General features: G+C 44.2%; 1 long non-coding RNA gene across 1 annotated transcript in view; it reads left to right on the top strand.

The window, feature by feature from the left end:
* Window positions 1–12,966: 12,966 nt before the first annotated feature.
* The window catches only part of LOC117197112 (uncharacterized), a 150,402-nt gene continuing 145,130 nt past the window's right edge, over window positions 12,967–18,238 (top strand). Inside the window, exon 1 of the long non-coding RNA XR_004477625.2 lies at window positions 12,967–13,099. This is a non-coding gene — a long non-coding RNA (uncharacterized LOC117197112). The remainder of the gene's footprint in view (window positions 13,100–18,238) is intronic.

The raw sequence follows: 18,238 nt of genomic DNA, 5'->3' as shown, positions 1-18,238 counted from the left end.
ACTTGAATAATGGTTGGAAATGAAAAAACAAATTACCCACATTCCAAGGCTGCTGCACCTAGCAGGAATTTAATTCATGTTGACTGATCTATTTCCCTCGAATAGATACACTCTATTGTAATGCTTTGTACCTGACCATCCACAAAGAAAAGAGGGGTCATTTTTTTCTAAAATTGAAGGAGAAGACTATCGAAAATGTAAATGCCAAAGATATTTTTTTTTTTTTCGTATTTAATTTCCCCAAATCTTGACCTTTGCTAACAGAGAGTTCAGTTTTGGCTTCTCTGTGGTATTTGACAGATTCCAACTGAAATATAATCTTTAGCCACAATAAATGTTAGTCCCTGGAATGGAGACTCGTGGAATGGTTTAGTCCAACCCGTTAAGGTCAGTTTATCGGCTTTACAACAAACAAATGCAGACACACTTCCAGGACAGGCTCTGTTGAGTTTGCTCTGGTACCAAGCAGACCAAGGTCTCAACCATCTTTGAGAACGTGATCCTGTCCTTGGAGGGAGGTGCATTTTTGTGCATATTTTCCGGTGATAGTAATGCACATCTGTGGACATGAAAATATTACCAGATTAGATGTGAGATGGGCTTTTGAACACACATTCATAGTTTTATACGCACGGATGGGGCAGCTCCTTCAACAATTCACTCTGCGTTGCCCACCTCTGCATCCAGGCACCTGGGGGAATGGCATCTCCTTATCTTGGCAGTTAGCCATGGCCATGTGACTGGCCTTGGTTAACAGGATGTGGTTGGTGCCTGGTTTTCCAGCCTTTTCTTCTCCTGCCACAACTGTCATGGAAGCATTGTCAGGTTGGGTCCCTGAGTAACTGGGATGAGCAGAGTCACTCCCCTGACCTGCATTGGATAGGTGGGTGGGTCTTCAGTAAGGAATAAGCTGAGACATTTTGGTTGTCTGTTACTGCAGCATAACCAAGCTAGTCCCGACTGATACAGTAAACTACATATTTAGACACATAAAACTGCATACAGGGATGAGTATGCATACAGGTGTGCATTATAGGAATAATGGACACAGCAATGCACTCACCAAACTCTGTTTCCTTTCCTTCCTGGGCACAGAGATAGGCTACATTGGTCAGCTTCTCTTGCAGGTGTAAGAGTTCTTTCCAATGAAATGTAGGAAGAAGTGATATTAGCTATTTCTAGGCCTGGTCCATGGAACATCTCCCAGACAATTCCCTCCATGTTTTCTCTTTTCTGACATCCAGACAGGCCCCTGAGGCCCTGGGTAGTCGTAGTACCAGGATGGGTCCCTGAAGGCTGCAAAGAGCAGAGCCCTCATTGCCCCATGACCCATGGCAGGCTGTGATTTGATTAAAAAAAAAAACAAAACACTTTTGTTAAAGCCACTGAGATTTTGGAGTTAAAATTAGCAATAGTTGGATACTTACTTAAAATAAAAGGTACCTATTTCGACCTCAAACCAGCATCATGCTTCATGGGGAAATAGAAATATTCTCATTAAAGTTAGGAACAAGACAAGGATTTCCACATTTACCATTATTATTTAGCATTGTTCTGGTGGTACTAGCCAATGCAATTAGATAAGAGAAATAAATCATGGGTTTAGCTATACCAGATAAATTGTGGGACGCACTGACCCTAATACCTGCAAAGATTCAGTATTTGATAAAGGGAATCCATGAAGATTCAAACATCTAAATAAAACTGGATCCCTATCTCAAATATTAGCTCCATATAAATTCTAGATCTAACAAAGCTTTAAACGTAAAACAAATGAAACAATGAAAATATTAAAGAGAGCACGGAAAAGATTTTAAAATAATCTTGGAGTGGGAAAGGTCTTTCTAGTTATGATACTCTTCCAGCCTCCACAGAGAAACCCCAGCCACCTCTCACTGGTGGCCTGGCTGGAAGCACGCATTGGGTGCCAGGGGACCCTGGAGGCATTTGTGTCTCCTCTTCCCTGAGGATGCTGTCCTGGTCCCCCCAGCTCTCCCGGAAGATGTGTGTGTGTCTGGAAGAGTAGCCTGGCACCAGCTGGGGCTTATGCCCTTTAAAATGGACTTTAAATGGATCTACGCTTGTAAACCTCATAACACTTGTTAGAGATAACAACACGATTTAGTGGTACAAAACCTCATCCAGATGACCCAAATGATATCCTGGGATGACCCTGAAATGGACGTACTGTAATCAGCGTGGCAGCACCTGGGAATCGGCCCATGCTTGCTGCAGTACTGATGGGCCGACACGTTTTCACAGAGCCCTTGCCTTGCGAGCTGTGACCTGGGTGCAGAAGCTGAGGTCAGCGCCTGTGTGTGTATGAGTATGTGCATCCCTGTGTGTGTATCTGTGTGGGTGTTTGTGTCTGGGGGTGTGTGGGTATGTGTGTGGGGGTGTGGGTGTGTGTCTGTGTACATCCCCGTGTGTTAGGGGGTGATGGTGGGAAGTGCTCTTGTCTTACCTGAAACCACAAAGCTTTAGAAAAATGGTTCCCAGTCTGCTCTCTCTCTCCTTTTTCTGCCCTACCCACCCCCACCAAGAATTCTTGGACACAGTGAGAAATAATAATAATAATAACTACCATTGTTGAGTGCTCACTATGTACCTGGTGCAAATTGTCACAAGCCTCCCTCAGGGGATGAAGCAGCTGAGGCCTAGAGAGGTTAGGTCGCTCGTCCAGGATACAGCAGCTCAGGGACGGTGGCCGAGGGGCGGTGGGGGGCGGGATGCCGAGGTCCTTGCTCTCATCTGCTGAGAGCATGTGGCTCGAATGTTTCCCTGCCCTGCTGGGCTCCTTTGGGCTGTCCCTCTGGAGTTGGTGGGATGTGAGTGTGGGTGATACCTGCCACTTTGGGCACCCGATTCCCTGTTCCCCCTTCCGTCCGTGCCGGTGGCAGGGATGCTCCAGGCAGGCACTGCTCCATCAGCTGGGCCCAGAGGGCCTCAGGGCACAGCGAGGCCGCTGGATGGACCGGAACAGACACACTGCAAGCACCTGAATTATCTCTGACGGAGGAGGCCCAGAGAGTCCAGGCTTGTTTTTTACCCTAGCAGAATGTGGTTCATTCTGACCCATCTAGGGCCCTCGGAACTTGAGTCTTACAAGATTTGGATCCCTAGAGAGCAAGGGAAGCGTGTCAAACGGTCAATTTTGGTACCGATTCCACCGGCCTGCGGTTACTTGTTGTGCGGCTGAGATGTGCTGGAGGGTTTCTGCTGCTGACGCTGTGGTCCAGGGGCCCCCATTCCTGCACATCCTGGGGACGAGATGAGAGTGGGAGGTGCTTGGAGGTGGGCGGCTCCAGTCCATAATCTGATGTCTGTGTTGACTTTTGTCCTATTATGAAAAAGCGAAGTAGGATTTCTGGGATCCTTTATATGAGGTAAAATAAGGTCCAGATGGTTTCATTTGTCATTTCTTCCAAACATTTAAGAATGAAACGGTAATAATGTTACACAGACTTTTCCAGCACATAGGAAAAAGGGAATATTTTCTCTTTTTATGAGTCCAGTCTACCTTGAATATCAAAATCTGAAAAAGACATTACAAGAAAGGAAAATTACAAGATGCTAAATTTCCTAACAAAATTATTAGCAAATGAAATCCAGTGATGTATAAAAAGGATAATATCAATACATTGTGCCAAGTGTGCTTCATTCCAGGAAGTTAGCGTGGTTTCACATTTGGGACTCAATCAATATGTTCATCAGATTACTAGAGAAAAAAGGGGAGATCATATGACCGTGTTGATCGATGAAGAAAAAAACTGAATAAAATTCAACACTCCTTCATGATAAAAACTCCCAGCAAATTAGGAATAGGGAGAAACGTCCCTAACTGGATAAAAAATATTCACAAAAAGCCCCACTCAGCAGTGGAGCTGACAACTGTGGGGAGGCTGAGGGCTTAACCAACCAGACTTCGGACGCCCGCAGAAGCTTGTTTGCTCGACGTGCGAGTGCATGTGCGTATGCGTGTGCGTGCACACATGTGTCAGCTTCAGAGACTTTGTTACACTCTCTCCAAAGAGACCCACACCTGAGCGTTTTCTCACTTCCGTGTTGATTGAAACACTGTCTGAAAGGTTGAAACTAAAGGAACAAAACCAAACAGGCCAAAATGAAACCCGACATCCAGCAAAGACCCCTTCCTACTGAGGAGCTGCTGTGATGCGACACATGGGCCTTTGAGCGAGTCCTGCCTGGAGTCTGGCCTTTGACTCCTTGGTGCTGCTTTGTTACTGAGCTTCCCAGTCGATGAAGAGGGTGGACAGAACATCAGTTCCATCTAGGCCAGTGGTTCTCAGCCTTGAGAAATGTCCAGACAAACCTCTTTTAAAGGAAGAATTCGCACAGAATCCCTCAGTGTTTAAATAAATTATCTTTGTTTTAATACTTAAGCATATACAGTCATAAAACTATGTGGAAACTCCCTTTACTTATAAATTGTATGGGTACCTTACAGAATTTTGTATTGCAAGTGTACACTTATATTTATAATGATACATCTATTAATCAGTGCTCTAAGGGACTCTACCAAATCACTGCTTTCAATGTGAATGTGGTGTTGACAATTAAGATTTAGGTTTTTTCCATTTTTAATTTGGTATCCTCATTTTATCCTCTTCCACAAAATGGTTCCATTCTCCCATCATTTCTCTCTACTCAAACCATTAGGAGGTTTTCCTTTAACTCTCTTTGCTTTCGTTTGCGTCAAAGCATCATTGAGATCAGGGTGGGCAAACCCAGCCCAAGCCCGGTTTTGTAGAGAACACCGTCTCGGGACCCAGACACGCCGTTTACTTAGGTATTGTCTCCGGCTGCCCCACACTCTCACCAAGCTGAGGAAATGTGACAGAATCCATAGGGCCTGGGAAGCCTGAAATATTCACTCTCTGGCCCTTTACAGAGAAAGCGTGCCCACCCCTGATTTGTATGATAAACCTGTTGTTTTAGCAGCACACTGAAATTAAGGCGATACGTTTTGGCACTCACAGCCTCGTGAAGCCCAGTGCAGAAGTGGACGTTGTACTGAGGCAGCTCCCAGTTGTTGGGGGGCAGGCAGCCAAATAATTCAGAATGTGTTCAGATTGCTGTTTCGGGAGTGACTTCGAGCGCTTGTGCCACCAGGTGCTATAGCTCTGTAGCGCGGATGGTCACTTGGAGCAGTGTATCGGCTACGGCAGGCTCGTGGCTAACTTATCTGATTGCACATTAATGTTACGTTACAGTGTTTTCTTGGTGTAGGAGAAAAATGGACATTATTCCACAACATTTTATTGAAAACCTACTGGGAACCCAGAAATGAACGAGATACACTTGTTGACTCAAAGTTGTGTGGAGATGGAATTTAGGGTCTGCTTTATTTCAAGACAGGATTCAAATTCAAGGTGTCCCTAACCCCCCACGTCTGAACCATTTTGTGGGAGTCTTAAATCATCAGCCAATGCAAACGGCAGTGAATTCTCCTGATCTTCCGCAGTCCGTGCTCCACTTAAAAGTACTTTGTTGGAGGAAAGTGGTCAAGAAAACAAGACTGGAGAAAAACAAATGCTTTTCCTTTTGTAGTTTTAAAAGAGGTACTTGGAACACAGCCTCCGAAAGCAGAGAGGGTGTGTATCCAGCCGGTACGTTCTTGCTGAGGGCTCTCCGTGTAACAGGCATTCTGCTGGGCGTGGAGAGACAGGTGTGCGTGGACAGGTGTGCTTCACCATCGGTAACTCCCAGCCTGGCAGGGACACCCGAGCACCACGGGACCCTGCAGTAGGGGACGTGGGGTTCAGCTGAGGCCTTGTACTATGTGTGGGTGTGAGAGAGGCTTGGAGAACTGTAGGAAAATTGCGGCATAGAGCCTGAGCCCAGGTATGTTAGTGGAAAATTTGAGGAATGAAAAAATGAAGACGTTTGCAGACATGTGGATCGTGTATCCCCAAGGTATTGCAAACTCTGCCTCTCAGCCTCCCCTTGCTTGGCCTGGGGTCCACGTCAAGATGTCCAGGCCTGTCCCTGAGATAGTTCACAGCTCGAGGTGGATCGACAGTCAGTTCTACCCTTTTTTCAGGAGGAAGTTACACTTTGCCACCCACCTAGTTTCCACATAATCTCAGAAGTAATAAAGCAGACAGACCAGTTTGTGTTTGCCAAAGTCTCTTATGCACTGAGCTTGTAATATATTGGCCTATTTCTCCTTCCCCCAAAGAAGGAAACTTTGCTCTCATATTTCTTTCTGAGCGAGACAAATGCACAGACACATATTTCATGGGAGTTTGAGTGCCTAATTTCAAGTTCAAGAATGCTCCTTGGTGATACTTTCTCGTCCCTCCTCATCCAGGCCGATTAGATACAGATGCTCTCAGAGGGAGTGGAAGGGTATCTTGTTCTGCAGAAGGTTAATTGGGAGGGAATGTATCGTGGGAGAGATCTGTCTGGCGGACCTTACTGAACGGCTGTGTGCATCCTTACCACCAACCACACACCCCTCTCTTTAGAGTGGTGTTTGCAGCCAGGTTCACTGAAAAGCACCTCTTTGAATGAAGCAGGTGGTAGCGGCCCGCTTACCCGCTTGGTAAAACAGCCCTGAGCCGCCTGCTCTGCGTCACGGGCATGTCCTTCAGGGCCTGGCCTGGCTCCCTGCAACCTGCCGAGGCCTCTCAGGCAGGTCGTTTTGTACAGTTAGGCCTCGGTTTCTCATCCGAAAATGAGACGTTTGCACAGATGATCTCTAACTCCCTTCTGGCTGTAATGTTCTGTGAATGAGTCCGTTGAACATGTTTAAAATCCCTAGACAGATGGACATGGAGGTTGGAAGTTTGTTTAGTCAGCATTTTATGGGGAAACCAGCCTGATCACAAAGGCTCTGCATGGCTTGCTGCTGTCATTTATGCCCATCAGCTGTTGGTAATGATCATACTTTGATTCGGTTTTATTTGAAGGAAAACTGGGATTGAGGGACGGCTGTGAATTTGGGAGATGACAGATGACACCCCATGGTTGTCCCCTCCCACCAAGCTTTTATCTGAAAGATGACTGTTTCAGAACACCTGGCTTCTGTACCTGAGTACCGTGTTATTCTCATTAAGAACAAGAACATGAACAATTATATGAAAGTGTGCATTGGGGGAAGAGTCAATACATTTCCCAAGGGAATGGACGCACAAAGCCAGCTTTGAACCTGCACACCCAGGCCGACTGGCACAGCCCAGGCGAGAACGCTCGGGTGAGGGCAATGGCAGCGTGGAGCCGTGAACTCCCCTGTCCCCAGACACAGACAGGCTGTTGCCCCGAGGGCCAGGGTGGCTGGCGTGGGTCCCCCTCCTTGGCCCTCTCCTGGGCTTGTGTCTAAAGCACTTCTCTTTTCCCCTTTCCATCTTCTCTCCTTCCCTCCCTACCCTCCTTTCTTCCCCACTGCTTCCCCTTCTGTTCCAGGGCAGTAAACATGGGCAAATTAGAGAGAAGTAATAGCAACTGATGTCCTAGTTAAATATTTGGCAGTCACTGACAGAGCCAGCTTAGGGAAATGCAGGGGAATGCAGGGGAATGCAGGGAAATGCAGGGGAAATGCAGGGAAATGCATGGGACCAGGTGGCGGCTTTGAGCCGCTCTGTGCACTTTCTCCCTCTCCCGAGTGCGCGCCTGGTGTGGTCATCTCCCCCCGACTGTGTAGTGAGTGCGAAGCTCGGCCCTGGCCGTGACCGCGGGAGAGGCGTAAAGCCGAGTTACTGGCTTTTGTTTGGAGTAGGAATCCTTCCTGCTTGTGCCAGGAGCATCTGTCCCTTGTTAGACACACACACACACCACACACGTGCACATACATGGTCACACCCACAACCCAACACACGCCACACACATCCTCTACACATGTGTGCACACATGTACCGCCTACATGCGCACTCGCTTGTGTGAGCACACCCCCAGCTGGATGGGGAAATCAGGCCCATCCAGAGAGACACAGCCAGGAACGGGGCAGCCTGAATGGACGCGGATCTAATGAGCGAAGGCTCTTTGCTAATAAAGAGTTTCCCAAACTGCCTTTTCTACATTCTCAAGCTTGATGAAATGATGCTTTCACAGTGATGAAAAGAGGGCATGTTTGCCAGAAATCTTTTGTTTAACTATTTGCTTGGTTTCAGTATCTCATGATTTTAAAACGAGGCACTGGCCCACTCCCCCACCCTAGTCCAGACACACTCTCATTGATGGTGGCTGGGGTGCAGTTGGACACACATGTTTCAGGGTTTGCAGCCATCCGGGAAGGGGATTCTTCTCCCCACCCGGCTGAGGAGGCCTTTCTTTTCAGCAGCAACTTCTCTCCTGGCCACACCAGTAAGGACCGAAGAAGCCCAAGTGAGAAACAGACACTCTCAACAACAGGCCAGTGAACAGTTCATTGAGGTGCCCGCCCGCCGCCAGGCCCAGACTGGGCAGTGTGTTTGAACAGTTGCCATGGCAATGACAGTTTATGAGCATGAGTCACTTTTCTGTTTTTAGGGAGCCTTGCTCTGCCCATCTCTTTTAGCACATTTCCACTGGCTGTGATCTGGCTGCCAAGTGCAATGTGGCAGCAAGTTACTTGAAAACATTTTACAAAAGGCCAGATTCCCCAGCCCTGGCTTACCTGTGGACCACATATACGGCTGTAATTGCAAACAGCTGCCTACCCACCATGGAACAGTAAGCGAGGTCATTTAAAAAATGTTAAAAATAGCAAGTCCTGGAGCAGCCAGTTCATTTGTTGATTCAGAAATGTTTGCCACCAAGAAGGGTGTTCTGAACGTATACCCCAGTTAACACTTCAAAGAAGGTTCACTCAGGCCTAGCTCGATGATTAACCTCAGCAATTAATAATAATAATAATAATATAAGAACAATAGCTCCCATTTGTGCAGTATTGACGGTGTGTACTGCTGCTCTAAGCATCACACATGTACTAACTCGGTGACTCCTCGTCCCCCTGGGGGGTAAGTACTCTCCTGTTTCACGGAGGAGAATCTGTCTGAGAGAGTCGAGGTCTTCGTCCACACGATGGAGGCTCTGTTCTTTGTGCACAAGTCATCCTGGGAGACTAGAATCCTTCTATAAAGAGTGCGCTTGGCTAGTCTTGTGAGGGGCCCCGAAAACAGAAAGAAAGTGAGGAAAGAAGGGAGTGGGAGGGAGGGAAGGAAAGAAGGAAGGAAAACGGAAGGGGGAGGAAGGGAGGGGGAAAAGGGAAGGTTTAAGGGCTGTTGAGCAGGGCTCCTTCTGTGGGACTTCTCAGAGCGGGAACTGTTGCTCAGAGGAGGCCAGCATCACACGTTTCCCAAACCTGACCTGAGACCCACTGTTTCCAGAGCTGGTCTTGTCGACCCTGTACTGGAGTTGTCCCTGAGGGCTTTAAACAATGCCCTCATGAGGCACCTTTCTCTTTTAAGTGCAGGTAATTCTAGGGGTTCTTAACATCTTTGAGGCATCTGGTTCCTTAAATATTTTCCTTCACAGCAGTAGGCACACGAGACACTCATGTAAGATTGCCCGTTCCTTCTTGCAGTCTCTATTGAACATTTACTATATGCTAAGAGATTTGGGGAAGATATAACTTAATAAAGTTATTGGTGTGTGGAGGTGCTGAAGAGTGGGCAAAGTTATAAAAATATATATATAAGGGCATTCCTAGATGTTAGTGGAATTTTGTAATCACAGGTGAACTAACCAGCAAAAACTAGAAAGCCTTGTCCACCTAAAACCGGTTGGTATCACCAAGACATGCAAAGGTTCATGTAAAACACTTTAAATGATCAGTGTTTAAATGATCATTTAAACACTTTAAATGATAAAATATCATTACCTGTTATAATAAGTTGATGGTGTTGATGATAACTAAAAAGAAATGGTAAATATAAATACATAATTTTATTTCCCCAGCCACACTTTGTGGTAGGACAGGTGGTGAGCTCATTTGACAAGTGACCTGTCACAAAGTTATTTACAATGAGAACCACTCAGGACAGAACCTGGGGTAAGTGAAAGATGCATTGGAAAATCAGTGTGCACAGTTTGTGTGTGTAGGAGACTTACAGCTTTCCCTGCTACATTTTTTCAGTGCCAAATCCTGTCTGTTGATGTATGATGTGTACCTCAGTGAAGCCTCATGGGTACAAGGTGTCCAAGACCATTTAATCTCTTTGTTGGCATGCATCATGGCACTCACATCAATTTGACTGGTTTATTTGAGGTAATCATGTTCCATCTCAATCTGACTTTCTGCCCCAGGACATGTGTTGGGTATGGAAATTAGGAGTCAAAGCAGGAAGGTGTCACGGGGACTCAATCACAAGTCCCACAGAGCTCCCTGCAACAAACAGTAAGCTGCTTCAGGCAACTGAGTCGTAATTCTTATGAGTTGTGGGGCAAATGGATTGATGTGAATTCGCTTGTACATTAGAGCTATGAGAAGGTATGTCCATGGAGGAAATGAGGTGTCTATTCCCCTCCTCTCCCCCTAGGTGAGCTGATGTGAAAAATAAATTTGTATTTAAATGTTTACAACTTAATGTTTATTCTGCAGTCTTTTCTTGCTCAACCTCATTAAAAAAAAGGGAAGAAGGATGAATGATTGTTACTCATTGGTTAACTTATGCAAAAATTAGCCACTTTACTAAAATCCAATGTGCAAATCAGGTAGAGAGGTGACTACTATAGTGGGAAGATCCCTTGTGACTTTACTGAATTCATTTATTAGTTCTAATGGTTTTTTGGTGGAGTCTTTAGGGTTTGCTGTATATAGTATCATGTCATCTGCAAATAGTAACAGTTTTACTTCTTCCTTTCCAGTTTGAATGCCTTTTATTTCTTTTTCTTGCCTAATTGCTGCGGCTATGACTTCCAATACTGTGTTGAATAAAAGTAGTAAGAGTGGTCATCTTTGTCTTGTTCCTGATCTTAGAGGAAAAGCTTTTAGTTTTTCAACTGAGAGTGACATTAGCTCTGGGCTGGTCATATGTGGCCTTTATTATGTTGAGGCACGTGCCTTTCATGCACACTTGGTTGTTTTCGTTTCTTTTGGTCATAAATGGATGTTGAATTTTGTCAGATGCTTTTCTGTATCTATTGAGATGATCATGTGATTTTTAGCCTTCATTTTGTTAATGTGATGTATCACACTGATTGATTTGCAGGGTTTGAACCACCCTTGCATCTCTGGAATAAATATCACTTGATTGTGGTATATGTTTCTTTTTCTTTTTTTAAATAAATTTATTTATTTTTTAAAAAATTTTATTTATTTTTTTGGCTGAGTTGGGTCTTCGTTGCTGCCTGCAGGCTTTCTCTAGTTGTAGTGAGTGGGGGCTAGGCTGCTCTTCATTGCGGTGTGCGGGCTTCTCATTGCGGTGGCTTCTCTTGTTGCGGAGCATGGGCTCTAGGGCACACGGGCTTCAGTAGTTGTGGTGCGAAGGCTCAGTAGTTGTGGCTTGTGGGCTCTAAAGTGCAGACTCAGTAGTTGTGGCGCACGGGCTTAGTTGCTCCGTGGCATGTGGGATCTTCCCGGACCAGGTATAGAACCTGTGTCCCCTGCATTGGCAGATGGATTCTTAACTGTTGTGCCGCCAGGGAAGTCCTGATTGTGGTATATGATTCTTTCAATGTATTTTTGCATGTATTGTTGCATTAGTTTGCTATTTTTTAAAAATATTTATTTATTTATTTTGGTTGCGCCAGGTTAGTTGTGGCGTGCAGGATCTTTTTTCATTGCGGCGTGTGGGCTTCTTAGTTGCGGCATGCATGTGGGATCTAGTTCCCCATCCAGGAATCGAACCCAGGCCCCCTGCATTGGGAGCACAAAGTCTTACCCACCGAACCACGAGGGAAGTCCCAATTTGCTAATATTTTGTTGAAGAATTTGGCATCTATGTTCATCAAGGATATTGGCCTTAATTTTCTTTTTTTTGTGGCATCCTTGTCTAGTTTTGGTATCAGTGTGATGCTGGCCTCATAAAATGTGTTTGGAAGACTTTTGTCCTCTTCAGTTTTTTGAAGAGTTTGAGAAGCATGAGTGTTAACCTTTCTTTAAATGTTTGGTAGTATTCACACGTGAAGCCGTCTTATCCTGGGATTTAGTTTGTTGGGAGATGTTTGAGATTACTGATTCAATCTCCTTCCTAGTTATTTATTTATTTAGATTTTCTATTTCTTTATAATTCAGTCTCGGAACATTGTATATTTCTAGGAATTTATCCATTTCTTCTACGTTGTCTAATTTGTTAGTGTATAATTGTTCAAAGTAGTCTTTTACGATCCTTTATATTTCTGTGGTATCAGTTGAAACTTCTCATTCATTTCTGAAGTTATTTGAGTCCTTTCTTTTTCTTACTCTAGCTAAGGGTTTGTCTATTTTGTTTATATAGTCGAAGAACAGCTGTTATTGTTTTGATTTTTCTGTTGTTTTTTTAGTTTCTATTTCATTTATTTCTTCTCTGATCTTTATTATTTCCTTCCTTCTACTAATTTTAGTATTCATTCTTTCTTTGTTTGTAATTCCTTTAGGTATAAATTAGATTGTTTATTTGGGATTTTTCTTGTTTCTTGAGGTAGGCCTGTAATGCTATGAACTTCCCTCTTAGAACCAGTTTTGCTGCCTCCCATAGATTTTGGTATGTTGTATTTCTGTTTCTATTTGTCTCTAGGTATTTATGATTTCTCCTGTGATGACCCGTGGGTTGTTCAAGAGCATGTTGTTTAACCTCCACGTTTTTGTGAAGGCGTCCCCTACCTGGGCTGCACGTTCTTTCCTGTTGTGGCAGGACCACAGCTGCTCCTGCAGGGCACTAGTTGGTGGGGCTATTTCTTTGATGGCTGTGAAGACTGCCCTCAACCACTGTACACCCTGGGGGTGGGGTGGGGTTGGTGCTTAGCTGGCCTTGAGGCTGAGGTGCAGGAGTGGGCAGGGCTCTCAGTAGGGCACACCCACAGGAGCTGACAGATTAGAGGGAGAATTTCAAAATGGCACTCATAGCACTGGTGCTAGCAAGGTAGCCTGAGATCACAGAAATAAATCCAGCAATGACTCAGTCCCTGGGGAGCATCCCAACTGGTTGCGAACTCTCTGGTGGATGCTTCAAGAGTAGTAAGTGGGTCCCCTTCACTTACAGTCTGTGTGCTTTTCAGTCTGGTGTTTTGTGCTGGTTTTTAGGTTGAGTGTGTCTGCGTGTGGACCCTTCAGGAGTGGATTTTCTGTTGCCTGCAGCCTGATCGTCCTCCTGCTGGTTTTCAAAGCCAGGTGTTTGGGGGTTTGTCTCTCATGTGGAGGATCCGGGAGGTGGGGTGCCTGATGTGAAGCTCAAATCCCTGTCTCCTCAGGGAAAAAATTCGTACATTTGTGATCCCTCCCAATTGTGGATTGCCATGGGTGGGGTGTGGGTTTTTCCTTAGTGAGACCCTCTCTCTGCCTCTCCTGCCCATCCCCACGCTGTCCTCTACCTTTGTTATGGGTTCAGTTCATCTAGTTTTCAGGTTCCTTTCCAAGGAAATTATTTTGCACGTAGTTGTAGATTTGTTGTGTCAGGCGAGGAGGTGAGTGCAGGATTTTCCTACACTGCCGTCTTGAAGCTGTCTTTCATGCTTCTTAACTGGTTGTGCTGGAGTAAGGCAGGCAGGGTCCGCCAGGGAAGAGCTAGCTATGGCCAAAGGGAGGAAGGGGAGGCCCAGACAAGTGCCCAGGCAAGTAGAAAGAACCCCCTGTCTCTATGCATCTGCTTCTCCTGGCCAAGTGCCCTTCCTGCACTCTGGGTAATGTACATACGTTCTGGCCATGCTCTGTTAAACTCAAATTATAGTATCTTGTTCCCCTCTGCAAACACAGAGCCGGTATGAATGGCTTTCCCAATAGCTTTAGTTGGTGGAAAGACTGAGCAACAGAACCCAGCCTGTGGCCAGTGAACCTTCAGCCCAATCAAATCAAATAGATAAAGCCCAGATTTTGTCTACATGGCAAAAATACATGTGTATGTCTACAGAGGTGAAAGGTTGAGTGCGTTAAGGAATCAATAAGGACATGGCTGATGGAGTAAATAAGCTTCTAACACACACACACACACACACACACACGTCAAAAAAGTGGTGGCTGAATCTCCCAGGTGTGTGATTAATGTATGATGTACACATTGTGTTTGATTCAGGAAACAATGAATATGGAATGTGAAGGAGATGAGTTAGGGGAGGAATATCATGATGATGTTTCTCTTCAAGTAAAAAAAAAATCCTAATTTCATTAAATTTTTCAACATCAACAATACCAAGTAATTATACAAATAGATATGTTTATTTAATTTTGGTAGAAAAAATTTCCCCAAATTGAAGCAGAAGTTGATATTAAACCTTTTGAAATTAATTAATTAATTTTATTTTTGGCTGCGTTGGGTCTTTGTTGCTGTGCACGGGCTTTCTCTAGTTGCGGCAAGTGGAGGGCTACTCTTTGTTGCAGTGTGAGGGCTTCTCATTGCGGTGGCCTCTCTTGTTGCAGAGCACAGGCTCTAGGCGCCTGGGCTTCAGGAGTTGTGGCTCGCAAGCTCTGGAGCACAGGCTCAGTAGTTGTGGCATGTGGGCTCAGTAGTTGTGGCTCGCAGGCTCTAGAGCGCAGGCTCAGTAGTTGTGGCGCACGGGCTTAGTTGCTCCGCAGCATGTGGGATCTTCCCGGACCAGGGCTCGAACCCGTGTCCCCTGCATTGGCAGGTGGGTTCTTAACCACTGCACCACCAGGGAAGTCCCAAAATTTTTCCATTATGAGTTCATTCTTTGGACACTCTACAATTTCCAAAACCAAGATAAGAATGTTACTAAGGAAAGTAACCCAGTTGGATGGGTAAGTAGTCACCATCTAATTATTACTGATCCTTTCAAAAGGGACATTTAATCTTTAGATGATTATTTGAAATTTGACAGTCGACTCCTTACTGAAGTCATAGGCTCACTGCCTGCTCTTCCCTATTATTCTTTCTTGTAGAAATAAAACTATTTATTCTGAGAAGGACTACATTGTACTGAAATTAACCAGGCAGAAAGAACCCGAGAGTTACTGTATGTGATTAGAGCACAGACTATTGCTGTATACTAAAATGAGAAGTTTAAGATGTCTTTACTTATATGAATTAAGAAATAAGGGCTGTGTTGAATATTATAATGTAAATAGAAGACATTCTTGGAACATATCGTTTTAGGAATGCCTTGTTGCAGGCAAATGTCAACTGCCAGAAAAATGAAGATAGATTGAATGGTCCAGGAAGTGAGCCAGCACTGGGCTGATGAAGGGCAAAGCCAGCCACCCTAATTTGGTGTTGGCTTACTTCTCCCTAACCCTTCCCCCATCCTGGTGCCTCAGAGAGACATAATTTAACATGTGGCCAGTGTCCTATTTAAGTTCCTGGCTTCCTGAATTTTGTCCCCACCCCCAACAGAAACCATTATCCCAATTACTTCTGTCTTGCCTGACTAGTCAGGGGTAGGTAATTGAGGCTGCGTGTAAACCTTTCTCCTTGCATCCCACTCAAACATTTATACACCCGACAGGGCAGCAACATCTCATTACATAGACTGGCACGTCAGGAAGCCAGGTATTGGTTGTCAAGACAGCCTTGCCTAGGAAGTGACCAGCAGTAAAGTCTGAATTATTGTTGGCAAAGTTTGCAAGACTTTCTGTTCCAGGAAGAGGGAGATGATGACCATGAAACTCGGAAAAATTGGTTTGGGGCAAATGATATGATACATGATACATTTTCCTGCTATGGAGAATGGTATGAACAGAAGAGGGAAAGGTAATCCAAATGGTCTTTGGTTAAGAATGTGTTAGTCTCTGAAAGTCTGCTAAGGTATGTGTTTAGGATCTGAAATTCACAGGCGAGGGGCGGACGTTTCAATTTCTGTATTCATTTCAGGAATGTGAGTGAAAACAAAACTGCTTAGAAATTATCCTTGAGATTTTATGGTACGAGTGCTTACTATGCTGTGACATTTTATGGGAAGAAATTTTTGAAAAAAGATGAATGTGAAACTTAGAGAAAAGGAATCCTTAACTTCTTTGCCCAAAAAGAAGGATTTCTTTTCCTTTCTTTTTAACCAATTTGGTTAGAATTTTCTTTTAGTTTTGGCAGTTGACGTTGTAAACTCTGGGTAAAGAGGTTTCTGTTTAAAATTTTAAAAAATTCCTCAGAGCAGTAATTTCACACCCATGTAGCCCACACTTGGGTTCACATCTGATTTTTCCAACCAGGACACTTACTTGGACCAGCTTTTTGGGGTCAGTTTTCTACAGTACATTAGGTTGGTTAGAATCCACCAAAATGCTCTGCAAACATGGGTAATTGCTGCTTCATCCCTGGCTGCAAGATGCTGTCAACTTTAGGCTCCTGCAGGACTCTAATTGACAGGAAGTATGATTTACACATTTCTCAATGGATAAATTCTCTTTTCACCCATTAATCCCTGTTTTTTTTTAATAAAAGCCTTTTTTTTACATGTATTTATATCATTCCTATTTGTGGGTTATGACAGATTCAGTATGGTTTCTGTTCATGACTGATTCTCAAAGAACTCAGCTGAGGGAGCACCCGTCAGCCAAATGGACCATGTCCTCATCTGCTGTCATCTGAAAAGGGCAAGCACAGGTTCCACTTTCTGAAGCATGTAGGTCATTAGAGGTAATTTTGTTTTGTTTTTATTGGAGTAAAATTGCTTTACAGTGTTGTGTTTCTGCTGTACAACGAAGTGAATCAGCTATAGATATACACATATCCCCTCCCTCTTGGACATCCCTCCCACCTCACCCCCACAACCCATCCCACCCATCTAGGACATCACAGAGCACCGAGCTGAGCTCCTTGTGCTACACAGCAGGTTCCCACTAGCTATCTGTTTTACACGTGGTAGTGTAGTTATGTCAAACCTAGTCTCCCAATACATCCCCTCCTCCCATTCCCCCGCTGTGTCCACATGTCCGTTTTCTACGTCTACCTCTCTATTCCTGCCCTACAAATAGGTTCATCTGTACCATTTTTCTAGATTCCACATACATGCGTTAATATATGATATTTGTTGTTCTCTTTCTGGCTTACTTCACTCTGTATGACAGTCTCTAGGTCCTCCACATCTCTACAAGTGACCCAATTTCATTCCTTTTTATGGCTGAATAATATTCCATTGTATATATGTACCACATCTTCTTTATCCATTCATCTATTGTTGGACATCTAGGTTGTTTCCATGTCCTGGCTATTGTGAGTAGTGCTGCAGTGAACATTGGGGTGCATGTGTCTTTTTGAATTATGGTTTTCTCTGGGTATGTTCCCAGTAGTGGGATTGCTGGGTCATATGGTAGTTCTATTTTTAGTTTTTTAAGGAACCTCCATACTGTTCTCCGTAGTGGCTGTATCAATTTACATTCCCACCAACAGTGCAAGAGGGTTCCCTTTTGTCCACACCCTCTCCAGCATTTATTGTTTGTAGATTTTTTGAGGATGGACATTCTGACCTGTATGAGGTGATACCTCATTGTAGTTTTGATTTGCATTTCTCCAATAATTAGTGATGGTGAGCATCTTTTCATGTGCCTCTTGGCCATCCGTGTGTCTTCTTTGGTGAAGTGTCTCTTTTGGTCTTCCGCCCATTTTTTAATTGGGTTGTTTTTTTTTTGATATTGAGCTGCATGAGCTGTTTGTGTATTTTGGAGATTAATCCTTTGTTGCTTCATTTGCAAATATTTTCTCCCATTCTGAGGGTTGTCTTTTCATCTTGTTTGTGGTTTACTTGTGGTGTGCAAAAGGTTTTAAGTTTAATTAGGTCCCGTTTGTTTATTTTTGTTTTTATTTTCATTACTCTAGGAGATAGGTCAGAAAAGATCTTGCTGTGGTTTATATCAAAGAGTGGTTTTCCTATGTTTTCCTCTAAGAGTTTTATAGTGTCCAGTCTTACATTTAGGTCTTTAATCCATTTTGAGTTTATTTTTGTATATGGTGTTAGGTAGTGTTCTAATTTCATTCTTTTACATGTAGCTGTCCAGTTTTCTCAGAACCACTTATTGAAGAGGCTGTCTTTTCTCCATTACATATTCTTACCTCATTCATCATAAATTAGGTGACCATATGTGTGTGGATTTATCTCTGGGCTTTCTATCCTGTACCATTGAGCTATATTTCTGGTTTTGTGCCAATACCTTACTATCTTGATTACTGTAGCTTTATAGTATAGTTTGAAGTTGGGGAACCTGATTCCTCCA

The sequence above is a fragment of the Orcinus orca genome, chromosome 10 (assembly GCF_937001465.1).
Source record: "Orcinus orca chromosome 10, mOrcOrc1.1, whole genome shotgun sequence".
In the NCBI taxonomy this organism is placed as follows: Eukaryota; Metazoa; Chordata; class Mammalia; order Artiodactyla; family Delphinidae; genus Orcinus; species Orcinus orca.
This window is presented reverse-complemented; position numbering and strand designations above follow the sequence as displayed.